This window comes from Dermacentor andersoni, chromosome 1 (genome assembly GCF_023375885.2).
Source record: "Dermacentor andersoni chromosome 1, qqDerAnde1_hic_scaffold, whole genome shotgun sequence".
Lineage (NCBI taxonomy): Eukaryota > Metazoa > Arthropoda > Arachnida > Ixodida > Ixodidae > Dermacentor > Dermacentor andersoni.
In genome coordinates this window covers 356,865,397-356,883,436 of record NC_092814.1, presented here as the reverse complement: position 1 = coordinate 356,883,436, position 18,040 = coordinate 356,865,397, and positions in this window count along the sequence as shown.

The following is an 18,040-nucleotide window of genomic DNA, read 5'->3' as shown; positions in this document are numbered from 1 at the left end:
TGGTGGGTCTGACCGAGGCTGAAACGCCCGAAGCCACCACTGAGGGTGATGTTAGGCACGAACTTCCTGGTCCTCGCTGGTGTCGTCAGGGGGAGAGCCGAGTGCTGGTACGACCTAAGGTCCCTGAATCAAACTTAAAGGTAGGTACTTCCTCTGAACTTTGCCGCTTTCTCTCTCGCCTGCCACGCCTCCAGAGAGTCGACCCTCCTATTGATCGCAGCGCCGTGGTGACGTGTTAACGCGTGCTTTTTTGGTCCGTAGCAGACGCCGGCGCCTCGAAATCGCGCTTTGGCTGGTTTCTTGTGGCGGAGTTTCGGCGGGCAACGTTTCGCTAGCGCTGGCGCCGTTTACATATTGCGGCGTTGCCTAGGCTATGTTGTGCATATGGGTGGAACAACCGAGGAGGCTAGGGGAAAAGGCTTTTCGTTATTCCATCCGCAAGAAGCAATTAGGCTCGCCAAAAAAGTTGGCTGCAGAGGATCGGCCGCGCAAACTTTGAAAATGCGCGGTACTCGAGCCTTTGTGAGGAAAGTGGCCGTTCATCAGAAGTCACTCGTATTTTTTCGGACGATTTGGTGGGAAGCGCGAGCATCTGCAGCCTTTTTTCGCACTAAATGACGTTCGGCACGGTTGCAGTTGTAAACGGTCATTTGCTGCTACGGAAAGCCGTGGTTCATGTTGTCTGAGCCTCGCCGTTCACGCGTCTGGTTCGGCAGGCTACATTATAATGTTGCGCACACTGATTGATGCACTCGTTTCGTTGTAGTTGTAACCGTTGCTAGGCTTAGACACGAACGTTGCGCTTCATATGTTAGTTGGACCAGCCGTTCAGTGACGCGTATTGCATACTGAAGTGACGCTCATTGCTAGGCGTATTTTTTTTTTTTTAACTCCGCTGACAAACTTGAGACTAAAACGGCGGTTCTCATCCTTTGAGACCCCACTGTTCATGCTACTCGCGGTGCAGGTCTAGCTTTAAGTAAGCGCGCATTGGTGCATGCATTTGTATTTGCGGGGTTCTTAACAAAGTCGGCAGTTACTGTGCCTTAGCACAGTAACGGCAGCTATATCTAGTGTGCGCCATATCTGCGCGCATAATAAATCAGAACGCAGACATCCGCTAAACACAGGCGAAATTATATTGGGTTCAAACATGCCGTGCAAATCTAAGCTGGTTGAAACATTTTTAACGCGTGCAGGTCGGGTAAAAGAAACCTCTAACGAAGGTTCGCGCAATGACCCAGACCATTTTTCAACGTTCGACGTTGACAAAATTGTTATTGCCACGCACACGGTGGGCTGATACATGAAGTTCTTATTTTCGAAATTATTTGTGAAATGTCACGGCGTATATTTTCTTCCGTGCCTTGTATCATTTCTCAAAAGTTTGTGCTATGCCAAATCTTAGCGTATTTATCTGAGGATCACTTCACCGAAGACCAGCTTGAAAGCCAAATCCTTCGCAATTACAGCATCAAAAAATTAAAGCCCGATGCGTTACGAAACCTTTTTGTAGTACCAGCGAACGCGCCTTTTACAGATTACGGAAGTAGTACACCTGCACGTGCACCATCAGTTCTTATGAAGCCTAGACCCCACGCTTGTGTTTTAAAAAAGTAAAAGATACAAGATACATACAAAGCGTATGTTATTCCAATTTCTCTTGGCGGCGTTGAAGTTCAAATGAAGCTGATACCAAGGCGCCGTTCGAGAGAAAACACTCCGTTAGCTCACTTGCGCACACCTCCTCCACCGTTGACGCCGTAATCGAAGTGATCGCAGTGGAAGGAGCTTCAATAAAGCAGTGCAACGGGGATACCGGCAGTTATTGGAGTAACTCATTTAGAAACCTTTCCTGTCACAAACGCAACGACCAAATCCTTCAGGCGTGCAGTGCACTGCGCGCCAAAGGAGCAAACGTTGGGAGCGTCTGCTAGCTGTGCACGGCCGAGGTGCCGCCACCGTCGGCGCCCAGGAGGAGCCGAGGGAAGGAGCGCCGGCATTTCTTCAGTGTTAACGCGGCTGGCTTGTAGCAGTACGCATTGCATGCGCAAGGCACCTACACTGCTGTGCTCTTCCGAGCCTAGCCTTTTACTTAAATCTTAATATCTTTTCTAGAATTAGATAACGTGGAGTGAAAAAAAATCAGAACCGTTCCACTCTGTGAAGGTGGCTGACCAGTGGAGCTTTATATATGGTGATAAATATGTTGAAAATAAATATGTTGATCGAAAATAATAGACGCATACCACAATGAATTTCTTTATTTTTCGCGATTTTGTTTGTTTTATTAAATTGCAAACTGAATAGTTTCCTGATTTTTAACATTCTTTTGATCGCTTTTTTGGATTTATTATTTGGTCACCAAGGTGACTATCGCCTTATGATCCTTATGATATACGTCCAGTGGCTCTGTGGCGACACTGGAAAGGTTCTTGGTCAGTGTGAGGTCTATACGCGACTGATGACGTGGCGGGGGCACACTGATGTTTGTGTTACATTGAATGCCGAACCTTTCCAAGAGAAACGCCACGAACCACTTTCCATCTGGCCGAGACAGGTCTATGTTGAAATGACCCACGATTACGATAGGAGTGGACTCGGTGGGGGTGATCCTAGCAAAAGTGCATACAGTCGGCGCTTGCGGCACATTCTTCGTGCGTATTTTACGTGCCGCCCGCCGTCGCCTCGCACAGTCCCGCTTCTGTTCGCGACGGCATTCTTCATAGGCGCGCTGTTCTTCCGCAGCCCTCACCGCACGCGACCTACCCATTGCACGGGTGGAAAGGAAATGAGATAAGGTTACGTGGTTTCACTATAGAGCCCATGACATCAAACGGTAATCCATACTTAGCAGTGTCTATTTCGGTTTTATTTTTCTTTATTACGATGTTTTTTTTATCACAATACGTTTTGACACTTCTCGCGATTAAACGCAGCTGGGGCATACCCGGCGATACGCTTTTGCTTTATGCTTTAGCTCTATTAGCTATGGGGTGGCCGCTATTTTTCTTGCCTACGCACACAAAGCGCAAGTACCTAGCGTATAACAGCTTCGCTGTTAAACCCACTCTCATCGCAGGTCACATTGTCTAGATTTTGCGTCTGTTGACATCCGTAGAGAATCACCATCTCTACTGCTCATTTTTTTCTCAAGCAAATGTTTACTAACAACCCTTTTTGAATCGTATATTTGCACTATATCTGAACATGAAGAAATTACTGGGCAAGTTGTTGTTGCTACGAATGGAACAGCTCAAGAGCATGAGGGTTGCAGCGATCTTTCTCTTCCTTTTTCATTGTTCTTGGGAAATACGGATTGCGTGTTCGCTTTTTACGTGCGTCAACCACAATGTACGCGCACGGCGTACTGGGGAACTCCGGATTAATTTTGACCACCTGGGGTTCTTTAAGGTCTACCTTAATCTAAGCAGACGAGCATTTTTGCAGTTCGCTCCCATGGAAATGTGGCCTACGGTGTCAGGATAGAACCCACACCCTTGTGCTCAGCAGCGTAACGTCATAGCCACTGAACTACCGAGATGGGGAGAGGTTTGATGTCGATAAATTGAAGCCTCTAGATTGCTAGTCGGAAAGGCAAGGAACATCCTACGGAGGGAGGAGAAGCGGCGGCAGGAAAGAAGAAAACGATCCGGTTATTCCCGGCTCGTTACAAAAAGAACAGAAACATTAGTCACTGAAAACTTAGATATGTGAAGGTGAAAATTTAGACGGGAAACTGCAGCGCCGGTGCCGTCACCTCGCATAGTCGGGAAAGGTATTTGCTCGTGTTGCATGGAAGACACTTGTGCCAGTATCGAGCCCTCCTATTCCCTTGGAGTAAAAATGTCAGCCGTACTTGAGTCCTTTGAATGGGCAGTAAAGAAAAAGAGTCAAGCACTTTGGACAAATTTTGTTCAAAACGTTATTTTGATTAATTTCGCCGCTCCCTACACAAAATAGAGAGAGAGAGAGAGAGAAAGCGAGAGAGAAGTTTATAGATACGAAATGCAGAGAGGTCGGCCTGAGGGATATTCCTCTAGCCAGTGTATCTAATATTATGGCGGGTCCCGTCACCATAGTAAAAAGTAGGGGAAAACACGCGAGGAGTAATTAAATCAATAAAAGCAGTTGAAAAACAACAGGATACAACAGGATACAACAGGATGTGAGCATGAATCACTAAAGACAAATTTGAAAAAAAAGATATTACACAGCATGCTGATGGTGGAAGCGAAAAACACAATTCAAAAACACTTGGTGAAGAAAAGTAAAATTGAAAAACAAAGCAGCATTGAACAAACAAAAAGAAAGGTGAGCTGTAGTTAGCACAAAGATTACTTATGATATCTATCTAGATTACATAGGTATTCTAGAGAAGACAGACTGAGGCAGGAATATATTTTGCTGATGTGGTCCTTGTAATCATAATCAGAACATACAAATCGTGCTGAGCGGTTTTGGACTGCCTGAATGGCGTTAATGAGCTAAGTTTGATGGGCGTTGCAAATAGACGTCGTATATTCAAGCTTTGTGCGTACATATGTTTTGTACGCCCCTTGTCTGACAGAGGGTAGCCACAAAGATTCGTTCTGATGAATACCAGCCACCTCGAAGCTTCTGCTGCAACCGTTATTACATGTTCTGCCCAGGTTAGTTTTGTTGTAGTGAGGGCGCCAAGGTACCGCTATTCCTACACCCGCGATACCGGTGTCGAGTACAAAGAATATGTATAAAAGGCAATAAAACGTTTCCGAGATACAGGCATACATTTACATTTCGAAACGTTAAGCATGATCATTCTCTTTGAGTACCAGTTTTCAATTAGGTGTATGTCATTCTTCAGATGTACATGATCTTGGTAATTATTGATGCGACGGTAAATTACGAAGTCATCTGCAAAAGCCGCCTTGTAGTTCAACTTCCGTTAGGTATGTCGTTGATCAATATTACGAACATCCGAGGACACCTAAACACATCTTACTCGTAGTGAATGCGAAAGCATTAATATCCAATTGAACGCCACTGAGCGCTCCTTCGAGCTATGAACTCCTCGCGGGGGGCGAGCGAGCGCGTTGAGACGCTTGGCGCGTTTTTATTTGGCAAACGGAGGCGTAGTTAGAACGCAGGCGAGAGCTTGCGCGGTCAAGGAGCGCGCGGATGACACAGGCTTCCGAGAGCGAGCGTGATTTGGCGTCCAAACCAGCCTCGTCGGCAGCGCGACCTGCGAATCGCAGTCGCGCTGTCGCGGTCGGTTCGCGGCCGCGCTGCCGACGTTCCCGTTTCCTGCGCCAGCACGACTTGAAGCTGTACCTCCTCCCGCGCAGCCAGTCACCCAGCGAGGGAAACCATTTGCTGCAGTTCCGCAGGCACCAGCTGCAAGCTTCGCGACTTCTACAAGGCCTGCCCAGTCGCCAAGCAATTTATTGGACGTTTTGGTCGAAGGAACCGCCGCAACTGCGCTTATTGATACTGGGGCTGTAGTTTCTGTTATCGACGAAAAGATTTGTCGTAAACTCCTCAAGGTCACAACGCTGCAGTCTGGTATTCTTCTACGCACCGCGACTGCGCAGCATATAGCCCCGCTTGCTCAATGTACGGCAAGGGTGGTCATCAACGGCATCGTCTACCTTGTTGAATTTTTCGTTGTCTTCATGTTCACATGACATCATTCTCGGGCTGGGGCTTCTTGTCTCACCATGGTGCCATCATCGACTGTGCCGGGGCCGAAGCGGCGCTTTTCCCGCTTGCCAATGCCCCGCTGCCTGACCATTCTTAAGATAAAGCCTCCAAGCTCACCGTTGTGTCCGATACGGACATAACACCCTAAATGTTTGTGCTTGTGTTCATCTCTTGCTCTACCGCCCCAAACGCAACAGTACTTTTTACACCGTCGCCTATTTTTCTACGTCGCAAGGCCCTACCTCTCCCGTTTGCTGTCCTCACCACTACATCTGGGTTATCCTTTATGCTTGTGTGTAACCCGTCTCACTACCCTGTGACCTTAGTGGGCGGCGAATCAATAGGTCGTGTTCAGCCCCTTGACCCGCTTCACATTCTCGATGCTTCCGACCACACGGCCTGTTATGAGCTCGACGCCCGCACTTCTCCCGTGCTGTGCATGTCATCATCATCATTGTCATCGTCGTCGTCAGACGTTCTTAAATCTGTCGTAGACGCCGATCTGCCGCCTCCGTATGGCCAGCAAGTCCTCGGGCTTCTTCAGAATTTTCGCTCGTCCTTTGATTGTGAACTACCATCACTGGGGCGTACGGCAACCGTCACTCACAGCGTTCACACTGGTTGCCATCCTCTTTTACGCCAGCCACCATACCGCGTGTCGGCCGCCGAGCGACAGATCATTAACGAGCAAGTCGACGATATGCTGCCCCGTGGCGTCATTCGCCTTTCCCACAGTCCTTGGGCGTCTCCTGTAGTATTAGTACGCAAGAAGGACGGGTCAATGCGCTTCTGTGTGGATTACTGTCGACTCCATAAGACCACTCGTAAAGATGTCTATCCGCTGCCTCGGTAGATAACGCCCTCGACTCCTTAGGAGGCGCGGAGTACTTCTCATCTTTGAATCATCGCTTCGGCTATTGGTAAGTGCCGATGACAGAAGATGACTGTGAGAGTACAGTTTTCGTCACGCCCGATGGCTTGCACGAATTTACCGTAATGTCATTCGGGCTCTGCAACGCGCCCGCTACTTTCGAGCGTACGATGGACGCCCTCCTTCGTAACTACGAGTGGAAAATATGTCTCTGCTACCTTGATGATATGGTGGTGTTTTCGCCAGATTTCCCGACGCACCTCGTTCGCTTGCGTGAGATACTGACCTGTCTCACCTCTGCTGGCCTCCAACTCAACATCAAAAAGCGCCGTTTTGCTGCCCACAAGTTAACAATATTGCGACACGTTGTATCGAAGGACGGTGTGCTTGCTGACCCAGCCAAGCTTCGCGCGGTCAGAGAGTTTCCGATGCCCACTACTCTTGAGGCGCTCCGCAGCTTTATAGGGCTGTGCTCTTACTTTCGGCGTTTTGTGCGCAATTTCGCAACTGTCATCGCATCACTGACCAATTTGCTCACCGATACCAACGGCTTCTCCGCATGGTCAACTTCCTGTGACGAAGCCTTCAAGCAACTACGTCGTTTACTTACTTCGCCATCGATTCTTCGACACTACGATCCCACAGCGCCTACTTGGGTACACACGGACGCCAGCGGCATCGGACTTGGTGCAGTCCTCGCACAATGGAAAGACGGCTATGACGAGTACGTCGTCGCGTATGCGAGCCGCACTTTAAAGAAGGCAGAAGCCAACTACTCTGGAACAGAAAGGAGTGATTGGCCATTATTTGGGCTCTCGTCAAATTTCGTCCATACCTATATGGTCGCTATTTTGACATTGTCACCGACCAGCATTCCCTTTGCTGGCTGTCCTCCTTGAAGGATCCGTCAGGTCGCCTAGGCCGATGGACACTTCGCTTACAAGAATATGACATCCGCGTTGTCTACCGATCGGGCACAAATCACTTTGACGCCCAATGCGCTTTCCCGATCACCGCTGCCTTCTGGTGTGGCTTCGGTGTCTCCGCTCTTCGCATCCATGTCAGCCTTCAACGTCGCTGATATGCCCGACGAGAAGCGTAAGGATCCCCTGCTTTCAACCATGCTGAATTTTCTCCACGACCCATCCGCCACACCCTCTCCTCGAACACTTTGTCTCCAAGCCGTTCACTTTGCCGTACGCGACAACGTCCTTTACCGCAGAAATTATTTGCCTGATGGTCGCAAATGGCTCCTTGGGATACCACGACACGTGCGTGTCGTGGTATCCAACTTGTCAGCGACAGGGGACGGCTTGACAGAGAGGTTCAACCACACACTCAGTGACATATTGATACGTCGCCTCGGACCACAGTAGCTGTGACACTGTTTGGCCGTTCGTCAAGTATCTCTATAATACGGCCACACAAGCTATCACTGGCTGTTCGCCCTTTTTTCTGCTGTATGGACGAGAGCCCTCGTGTACTATGGACATACTGCTCCGATACCGACCCTACGCTTCCGAATGCACGTCTGTGTCTGAAGCCACCAAATACGCCGAAAACTGTAGGCAGCTCGCGCGAACCCTTACGACCGCTGCTCAAGGTCGTCAAAAGCTGCGGCGTGATAGTGGCGCGCTTACACCACTTTTGCCGACTGGTTCCCTTGTTTGGTTGTGGGTCCCACCTCACAGCCCTGGCATTTCAAGCAAATTCTTGCACGCTATGATGGCTCCTACCGAGTCATAGACCGTACCTCCGTCGTCACCTACGTTGTAGAACCTGTGAGGCCATCACCCGACCTCAGCCATCACGGGCGTGACACGGTTCAAGTAAACCGACTTAAGCCGTACTATGACCCCCTCATCCAACCCTAAGTCGCCAGGATGGCTCCTCTTCTCTCCCGAGAGCCATTGTAGTGAAGAGGAAGACGAACAAAACGCTCTTGTGTCGGCTGTGCGCACGATCAGCGTTCGTGTACTGCCGGTGCAACTAGACCGTGCCTAGTGTCTTATAATAAATCCTCACACACACACGCACATATATATATATATATATATATCCGGGGCACATTATTCACAGCAAGTGAACGTGTTTCGTGGGAAAGAAAATACGGTAAATTGCTGTAAATGGTTAGGAGAGGTGACGAGATGAGCAAATTTGCCGGTAAAGGTGGGTGTGGCTAATGCAGAACGCGAGTAATTGGAAATCACTGGGAGAAGCCTTGGTCCAGCATTGGATATAACATAGGCTGCTAAAGAGAAATAGCTGTCCTCCCAATAAGTCAGTGAGGCAATGAAGTGACCTGAGGTGAACAGTGACTAGGTCACTTTGATGTTCGTAGCTATAGGAGTACATTCGGAGTGCATAAATACCGCTTGATTCCCCTTTGCACATACAATACAGGTGAGTAGCCGAGAATGGGCACATTCCGATATTGCACACGTACTGCCGAAGGTGTCAGTTCACGAACAAACCCAGTGGCACATATCCAGTGACTTAAGCTGTCTACTAGGCGAGACTGTAGCAAGCAGAAAGTTGTCTATTCGGGACCGGCTTGGACACGTTACAGAGTGAGTGAGTGAGTGAAGAAACTTTTATTGCAGGTCCGGCGAGGACGCGAACTCGTCGCGCACCCGGCTAGTCCCACGTCGGGACCAGCAGGTCTAGCCCACCGGCCCGGTCGCGGGCACGCTGGACGGCCAGGATTTGCTTTTCTAGAGCGGGGCTACGCAGAAGCGAGTCCCACTCCTCCTTGATGAACTTGGGGTATGTCGACCCGCACTCCCACAGCATGTGCGCTAGAGTGGAGGTCTGCCCGCAGGAGGGGCAGGCGTCGTCGCGATACACGTCCGGGTAAGCCTCGTGAAGAACGGACAGACACGGATACGTACTGGTCTGCAGAAGCCTAAGCGAAACGGCTTGCGCCCTATTCAGCAGAAATACGTTACAGAAATAAAAAAAATACGTTAAGAAATACGTTACAGAAATAAAATACGTTAAGAAATACGTTACAGAAATAAAATACGTTAAGAAATACGTTACAGAAATAAAAAAAAAGAAATACGTTACAGAAATAAAATACGTTAAGAAATACGTTACAGAAATAAAAAAAAAAGAAATTAACCGATAGCAATAAGAACTTTCTCCTCCAAAATTGTTTTTCTTTTTTTTGCGGTCACGATGAAATTAATAGAGCATTTTCGGAAATGTAATCGAGTACATTTACGTTACTCTCCTCTCAATCTTTATCAATATTGCTCAAACATGGTAAACTCAGCAAACTTGTTTGGTGCTTCTAGTGTGTCCTCTGTAGCCCTTCGCGAGTTGCCTTCTCCAAGAACTACTTTTCAAAATTTTTGTCGGCTACCTTCCCTAGTTTGTACATGAGGACGCCAGCAGCGAAAATAAATACTCTCGCATGTGCGCGCTGAGACAAAGGCCAATGTTGTAATGTACGAATATCTTCCGCACACGATTATTGTTATTCAATGTTCCAAAAGTGGCGTCCGTTCCTTCTGCGAAGCGGAGCATTACATTGTTGCTAGTGAGAAAAGGGGGCGATCCCCATAGGGCCAAAGAAGATTTAAAAAAGCTTCCCTGGGTAATTTCCTCGCGTCACCGTCCTAAGTGGCCATTACTATCGAGTGTATAGAAAGGCCGGTGCAAATCGTCGGCGAACATCTGGTGCAGATTCATAATAGGAAACAATAATCGCGTGCCTCTGCCAGTCTGTATACCAATGCCTGAGAGGCTACTGCGTGCCACCGACCGTGCGCCTTTTAATGTAGTTCCCGCAAAATTCTATGCGCTTAAGCCTGCGTTGCATACAGAAGCTTGCCTCGTAATAAGTGGTTACATGTAATTGGTTATTGTGAAAAGTAATTGCAGTAAGCGTTGCCGAGCAAAAATTTCAACTGAATGTGGGTAATTATTAACGTGTATTGTGCTACGTACAAGGCTCATTCAGGCATACACCTAATAGCAAAGGCAGCCTGCTTGCAAAGACAGCAGGCAGCACATACCCAATGGACCAAGCTACTAGACAACTTTAGTCACTGTGCTTGTCCCATTGTCTGTGTGGCATCATTCAACCGTTCAAAGTGACCAAAGTAGCTAACGAAAACTATTTAATATACACTGAAATGTCCAAAAACGTCGCGATAACCTGAAACTACAGTCAAAAGGGCCTGGCCACTCATTGAGTCGCGCGCCGACTGGCCGCGAGGACGCACAACGCTGCGAGACGGTCCAGCATCCCGCACGTGTCTGTCGCACAGCAGCTCAAAACGAGCTCCTGGATGACTGCGGTACAGGACAGATGGTCGGCCAGCACGTAGTGGGAGTGGACCGTCGGGAACAGCTCGTGGATCGTGGGAGTGGATCGTCTGGAACGTGGATCTGGCGCTGCTCGCAGCACGGCGCCTCAGCGCATCAACGCCTGAGCATCGCGCACGTCGGTCGAGTGCTCGAGGAAGACGAGCGTGCGCATGATCTCGCAGCTGTCGAGCAGCTCACACGGCATGCTCACGCCCACGCTCGAGAAGTGCACGCTCAGGATCCCCAGCGGGTCGAGTGTGCTCAATGTGGAACGGAGCGCGTCCATCGGGTCCCTGGTCGGATAGTCCAACAGGTGGTAGCAGGGCCTGGCGTGCCTCAGGTGTTTGTTAAGCTCCACCCTGTACCGTAACTGGAACTGCTTTGGTGACATCCGTGATTCGAGCAGCTCCAGGAAGTCGGTGGAGCGGTGCTGCATCAGCGGACAATGAACCAGAATGAACGACCGCCTGCGCCGTATGTTGAAGGTCAAAGGAACCACGCGTCCGCGCAGGCAAGCCAGGCCCAGCCGTCCTTCGCGTAGCTTGATGATGATGACCCACAGGAAGTTGTTCCATAGGGACAGCTCCGCAAGGTGGAGGCCCCCATCGGCTGCGCTGGCCGTGCATGACTTGTCGAGGTCCACCTGGTGATGGCCCGAGATGCTGCGCACGCAGCGAACGTTGGAGAAGAGCTGGTTGACCAACAGGCACACGCTGGGACAGCTGCCGACCAGGCACGCAGCGGACTCTCGTAGGCGGCCGCTCTGTGGTCCCTTCTTGCAGACCTGTGGACAAACACCTGTCGTGCTTGTACTCCACTTTGCTGTTGACATAGCAAATCGCTAATGCGTGGTTTCTACCTCTTTGAAAAGTAAGCATCGCCAACTAGCGTTACACAACTAGCCTAATATTCATCTCATATTTACAGAAAGTTAACGTGTGTGAAATTTGTTGCAAAATGCCTTGCCTTTCTGAAACTGACTGTAGCCATCGGGGTGTTCGTGACATCAGGATGTGCAGCTTCTCTACTCAGATACCGTATTTTACGGCAGTGAGGCATTGCAATAGGAACTACCACTGGCGTTCGCCAAATGAGGAGCGAGAACCACGCCAATGCGAGTGAAATTGCGCAATGTGCCCCAGAATATAAAAGCGTTGCCTTTACCCTTCCGGAGGCACTTTCAAGTGCGAGAGAACGATGCGTAGCCTCCACTTCACTGCCATACAATCGTGAAACCCAGCGTAGGAATATCAGCAACCTTCATTTCGTTACGCACAACGAAACTGTCCTTTCCCAATGCAAAACTTTAGCTGCATTTTTCTATGTGACTGAACATTGTCAACAGCGAATGAATACCGGCAAGTAAACGTGCCGGCTTATGTTCTAGATGTGAATATGCCTGATGCATTAAGGAACCGCCACAATGTAGGTGAAGCCTTTCAATAAGCGAATAGATAGCGCTGTTATGTGTATGCTATGTACAGCGGTCAGCACGCTTAACACGAACGCCGCAGCGTGGCCTGGACCAGCTTCGACTGACGCCAGCGCCGCGAAGTGGTATGCTGCTCTATTAACTCAGTACCTTTGCAGTGGCTTACGACAGCTGGGGCGCAGCTCGATTCGACTGCTCGTCTTGTGTTTCGCTTGTGCCTGGACCGGCGGCGAGAGTGCGCTCACTTGACATATCCGTTCCGCCACGTTTGGCTCGTAGCTGCGGGCTCACGCGCGTCCAGAAAACACGTTGCGGTTTGCTTACATCGGCAAAGCGAAATGGCGGGCGACAGCTCGCGCGCCTTTCGGGTTTGGCCTCGAAGCTGGCACTTTAGGGAAATGATAAATAGGAAAAAGAGAGGAAATGCAGGTTTGTGGCGTTTGTAAAGGTTGGACAATAAATAAATTTGCAGATCCGGTGGCATAGTTGTTCATTTTCTACATTTCTTATATTCTGTGACAGCGCGCATGGGAGTGCTCTCACTGGTTAATGTCTGGCTTCCTGTTTAGTCCACGATCCACTGAAGATCCACGGTCGGGTTGTAAGAGCTGCGCGTGTCCTGAGCTAGAAAGACGCGTGGATGCGATTCAAACTAAACTTTTAATGTCTAGGTATTGGCGAAAATCGCTAAGTGGCATCTTGTGGGATAAGAAACTGGCTTTTTAGGTAGCTAGAAAGACCCTGGCCATAGATGCAATGTATCGAAAGGTAGCATCTTATAGCTTATAAGTGTACATAAGGTAACTCGACGCCCCCATCGCATGTTGGTGATTTACACAGCGTGTTCCCTATCTTATTCACAGTGTCACGCTTGACACATTGCAATGCGCGTTTCCTATATGGTTATTTCGCTAGTTTTCAAAAAGGCAAACTGTAGTTAGTATAATAAATGGCTGTATATTCCTATGGAAAAAGATTCGGCAGAGACACTCAAGACTGCTTACGCATGGGAATGCGAAAACATGTCATTAATTTTGGTTGCGGTTTGCGAATTGAGTTTAATAAATGCGATGCATTTCTTGGCGAATATTTGCCACTTCGACAGTATCTAGCTATCTATGTAGCCGCCTACGGCTTGGTGCTGTCATGGTCGTTTCGTTAACTTGGTAGGCTCCCCGCGCACTGCTTCGCATAACAATGATTCCCACAGGGCATGGGATCTGCCTGCTTCTTCAGGCGGTCAGTCTTTACTTTTCCGAATTTTAAGCATACGCATACACACAGACAAGCGTGTATGACATCACCAGGAACGTTGTACGACAGACCGTTGCGTCACAATTTTTGTGCGGATTGCACCTGCGAGAGCACTCCACGAGAGCACTCCGATGCGTGCTGTCAGAGAATATAAGAAATGAAGAACATGAACTATGCCACCGGATTTGCAGATTTATTTATTGTACTATCTTTACAATCGCCACAAACGTGCATTTCCTCTCCTTTTCCTATTTATCATTTCCCTAAAGCGCCAAATTTGAGGCCATACCCGAAAGGCGCGCGAGCTGTCGCCCGCCATTTCGCTTTGCCGATATAAGCAAACCGCAACGCGTTTTCTGGACGCGCATGAGACCGCAGCTACGAGCCAAACGTGGCGACACGTCAAGTGAGCGCACTGTCCCCGCCGGTCAGGCACAAGCGAAAGACAAGACGAGCGGTCAAATCGAGCTGCGCTTCAGCTATCGTAAGCCGCTCCAAACATACCGAGATAACAGAGCACAACACTTCGCCGCGCTGGTGTCAGTCCAAGCCGGTCTAGGCCACGCTGCGGAGCGTTCGTGCACTCTACACTCTTAGGCAAAGTTACACCCTTTGGAGTGCCCCTTCTGCCACACAACGATAATCGTCATCTGCCTTGATGCATTTCCTTTCTTTAACGCTGCGAGCCCGGTACTTTCCAGTAACGAACGACATGCCCGTTATCAGCATGACATAGCATTCCCGACAGGAAAGTAGCGGGCGCTGCGCTTTCAAGAAAGGAAACGCAAGCAAGGCAGATGACGATTATCGTTGTGTGGCAGATATAAACCCCAAATGGTCTAAACTTTTTTTAGAGTGTGTTAAGCGTGCTGACGGCTGTACACCATGTGCATGTTAAGTGGGAAACACGCACAAAGAGAAAATCACTAGGTGCGTTATGGTTCTCTCTTTACCCATGTCCTGCTGCGACATATGTTCTTCGTATCAGCCGTGGCTGTATTCTTAGGTACTTACATTATAAATTCAAACGCTAACAAATCTAAAGGTACAAGGCTACCTTATGGCGTTACCGGCTTAAAATGCATGTGCAACAGCTGCCTAATTTATGCACAGAAATGTGAATTTGTGTCGATAGCATGCTTCAAGGCCGGCTGCAGAAACACATCAGATAATATTTAGTTGAATATAGTTACATAGAAACGATCTTCCGACGATTTTTTCTTGTTCGCGCTTGCATTTATTCCGAAATGTCTGCCACGTCTAGGATGGCAGCAATGCGGCTGGCATTCTAGTACGAGTATAGTTGCGGAGAATCGAATCCGCGACCTCGTGCTGAGAACGAGTGCGCGATATAGCCACTAAGCCACCACGGCGAGTGAGACAGCTTTTCGTTACCGCATTGAGCGACGAAGCAGAGGGTGAAGCAAGCGTCTTACGCTTTCGTTGGAGCCTCGCGTTCGCGTCAAGTCCTTTGGCGTCATCCACGGCGAAGCTGGGCTGCCGCTAGGTGTGGACGCAGTGCTGGGCGAAATCCCTGGAGCCGAGCTCGATCTTGGGTCGCGCGGTTCGCACGAGCAGCTGCGCGATTCTGTGGGCACACCTTGCCCGTGGCACGCTGTCTCGCGATTCATTCGCGAGACGCGAGGTTGACAGCGCGACGGAACAGAAAACGATAAAGAACCGAATCGCCGCGAAATCAAGGCTCACTATGGAAACCGCGTGGTTTTAAAAATGTCATTTGCGAGAACGGTAAGTGGGCAATTTCTTATTGGTGTATAATCAGCAACAGCGCAATGAACAGGGACGCAGAATGTCACAAGATACGAAACACAAGACCAGCCTGTTTTTTTCAACCGTTTCTTTTTTTTTTTTTTGTCCTGTTCTTAATTATGCGCGATGCGAATCTTGATTTTTGGGTGGGGGGAGGACACAACGGGGGACGCCAAGGGAAGTAAGTCTCTGTGGTTAACAAGTCTGGCCAATCGTTTACGATGGTAATCATGTCACGGTCAAACTTTCAAACAGGCACGAAGTGATATTCCTAACATTAAGATAACCCCTTCTATCTGTGTAAACGCACAATTCGGCCCTTTGAGGACAGCCTCCATACATGTGCGGAGGCGTAAACGAGCACCAAATGTTGACACAGGCACCTTGTGGCCCACTTTTAGAAAGCATAATTCTTGATGTTACTCCTTACATTTATTGACGCAGTTAAAAAAACAGGCTAATACTAATTACGTATACTTCCGAAAGCAGCCGACACCTTTATGCTAACGCTTGGCCGCGGCCGCCGGCGTAGGAATTAAACGTTGGCCACACAGCTTATCAGTGTCGTAACCGTCGGGTCTTGCTTAATTCGCTACTCAACCAACCTGCAAAAACCCCAAACTTGAGGTCGCATCACACGCACGCTTCCCAGGGTACGCTCGCTCCTGGCCGCTCCTGGTTAGGCGCCTTGGCAGACATCGCTTCGTAATGAAGAAGCAATTGAAAGCGCTTCAAAATGCGCAAGTTGGATGTGGCTACTACCCGTCGGTCAAGTTGGTGCGGGACAATAAAATCATGAACACGTAGTACAGCCAGACGGGAGCATTTGAGCGCGAGCGCGCACTCCATCCCAGTCGTGCACAAATCAAATGCTGGTGTTGCATGTATAGTTGCGGTCTCCTACTTAAAGTAGATACCGCAGCCGCTGTGGAGTGCCAGGACTAGTCGCCATACCTTTGTCAGACGCCAGACGTTTATGCGCAGGCGCGACTAAAAGCAGGTGCGATATAGAAAATCTGAGGGCTTCTCCTCCTGTAATATCTGACTTTGCCTAGGTACTACGGAGGAGAAGTGTCTTTGCTCGTTTTGTATGCGTTGGTCCCTAGGCGTGCTGGCATTGGGGAGTGAGAACGCGCTCTCCCATGGGAGCGTTTGTTTACGCTCCCACGCTAGCTCCTGGCGCGGTGAACCAGGTGAAGCAGTGGGCACTGATGCCCCATTTGGTGATCGGAAAGAAGTGGAAGCACAGCGAAGGGGGTGTTACGTTGCCAACAACTGAGGTACTGCAATGAGGTACTTTTAGCGGCAAAGTATTTCTGAAAGAAGTTAATTTACATTCAAATGCATTTCTCCACTTCGATAAAAAGTCGCAGGGGGCTCCTGTAAAGGGATACTAAAGGCAAATATCAAATATCAAGTCAACGAGGACTTTTAAAATATCATAGAAACGCATTCTGTCATTCGCAGCGCTTGTTCTTTTCGCAACAATCAAAGGCTTACTTTAAGGGAACAACGATTCTGAAGACGCCTGCATACCTCTAGGTAGATGGGTAGGTGGATGCTATGAGCGTACCTTTTTTTAAACGCGGCGGCAGGTTGCGCAGCAAGTTCCAGTTCTTATTTTGCCAATGTGCTACCTATCTTTTTTAAAAATAAAGGCAAATAATTCCCGACATCAACCTTGCTGAACCACAATTGGGAATATTGTTTTTGTGTGCCTGCGTTGTTTGTGGCCGCCCTACTTTATTGCCACCAAACTTCCAATCCCCTTTTACTAATCGCTATTGAGCAATTTTTTCCAGTGACCCCAAGCTGAGAGTCTTCACACTGCATCACACTGCATCACTGCCCTTTACTGCAGTAGTGAGTAAAAACGCTAAAGCGGGATGCAGAAACCGAGCCAAAGCAGAGTCAGAGCCGACATTGAGAAACAGGAAGGGAAGGTCCGCACCGACACGTAAACACAATATCCGACAGTCGTCGTGATCGGCATCATCCTCTGCTACACGGTGTTCATACGAGTTTAGTGAGCCGCTAAACCAGCGCAGCAGAACGCGATGACGAAACTACTGAATGGCGAAAGCGTGAGCGGCGCAGTGTCGATCGCAATGGTTTGACTGCACCGTCGTCGTCAAGGGTAACTGTAGGAAGACTCATTTCTACAACAATACTGTGGAAACTCAAGGCGAATTTTCGTCCTCGGCGTCGCTGTGATCTTCCACAGAAAGTCTAAGCGCGATGACATCGCGGCCGCCCGTCGTGTGCTGTAGATGCGAGCAAATGCTTGCGAAGGTGAGTCCAGGGTGGTGGCTTGACGCGACTCTTTCTTTTCACGCTCGCAAGAGAGGAAGGTGGAAGAGGGGTGCGCGCCGTCTTCCCACGCCCACATATCTTATCTCGATGCACAAAAATAACTGCCATAGAAGTAAAAAGCCAACATCTGAAGAGTACGGCTCCGACCCAACTGCGTTAACACTGATGCAACTACCTATTGCCACAAGCCCTATTGCCCACGAAATCTCATTCGCCTGAGTTGCAGCATAATATTCTTCACTGATCATAACCCAGAGTGGGAGGCAACATCTCACATCCCGGTTTTGTCTGGACATACAACTAGTACTGCACCTTGATTCACAGTATTCCTGTTCACCAGAAGATGCAATCGCGACGGGCACACAAAGCGATCTGGCACAGGACACGAAGAAGCCAACACA